Here is a 1,305-nt window from a genome sequence, read left to right as displayed (position 1 = left end):
AAGTCCAGTGTATGACCACGGTTATGTGTTTGCCCTTTGACATGTTGTTTGAAGTTAAAAGAAGTGGCCATATTTAAAAAGTCAGTTGCATTAACATTGTTGGGGTCATCAACATGAATATTAAAATCGCCACAAAGAACAATTCTTTCATACTTTAAAACCAGAGTAGATAAAAATTCATGAAGTTCTGATAAAAATCCTCCAGGCAGTTTTTCGGGGGGGGGGCGATAAATTATAACAAATATGATAGGTTGCAGCCCTCCAAGTTTAAGAGTGAGAACTTCAAAGGAGTTAAATTCATCACAGCGTACTTGATGACATTTTAAATTTTTCCTCTACAAGCTCACTAGTACTTGAGCAACAATACTGTTTTTTCCTTACAGTTTTTTTCTTGCTCCCCCATCACAACGCTATTCAGTGTTAATGTTTTAAGTTAAGCTGACTCAGCAAGCTTGTTAAAAGGGCAAGCTCTGTGCGGGGCGGCTCTCTGGTATCCACAGAGGAGGTGGGTAAGAGGAGGATATTAGCCAAGCTTGTGTCAATCATGGACAACACCGCTCACCCCTTGCCTGGTGCTCCTTCAGCAACAGACTGCTACACCCACAGTGTAAGGAGGAGCACTACCACATGTCTTTCGTTCCAACGGCAATCAGAGTCTTTAACACCAGCATGACATAATGCCCACTGTTTGTTGTCTCTGTCACATCACCCACAACTTACAACATCACAGCTACTTTGCACTATTTATCTTTATTTATCTTAAGTTATATATCCTAGTAATTGATATCTATACATATATTATATATACACATTATATACATACTATATTATAATACTATATAATATATATATATATATAAAACGTGACCGGTGTTCAAGGGAGAGAGGGGGTACAGTTTTGTGAGGTGACTTCATTCAACTGCATTTTTCTCTATAACAATATATAGTTAACACTAGCTAGTAATAGTGTTAGATTAGAGCTGCTGTCATTTAGGATGAGAGAAATGTGTTGATAAGACGATGGTGACCAAGGAAATGGAAATTTATGACTCGCAACCTTTTCACCACCTTCCCAAAACTCACATGGGGGAGCACTAACATTGTTCCACAGGAGCCACACTGACAAGGCTGCCTGTGGATGTGTCCAAAGATATTTTTTGTATATCGGGTGCATGAGTGCAGTTATTTGCTGATACCAATTATCTCTAAATGCCAGATAATCCAACCAATTAATCGTTCTATCATATATATATATATATATATATATATATATATATATATATATATATATATATATATATATAG

The sequence above is a fragment of the Micropterus dolomieu genome, linkage group LG14, assembly GCF_021292245.1.
Source record: "Micropterus dolomieu isolate WLL.071019.BEF.003 ecotype Adirondacks linkage group LG14, ASM2129224v1, whole genome shotgun sequence".
Classification (NCBI taxonomy): Eukaryota; Metazoa; Chordata; class Actinopteri; order Centrarchiformes; family Centrarchidae; genus Micropterus; species Micropterus dolomieu.
Note: the sequence above shows the minus strand (reverse complement) of the source record.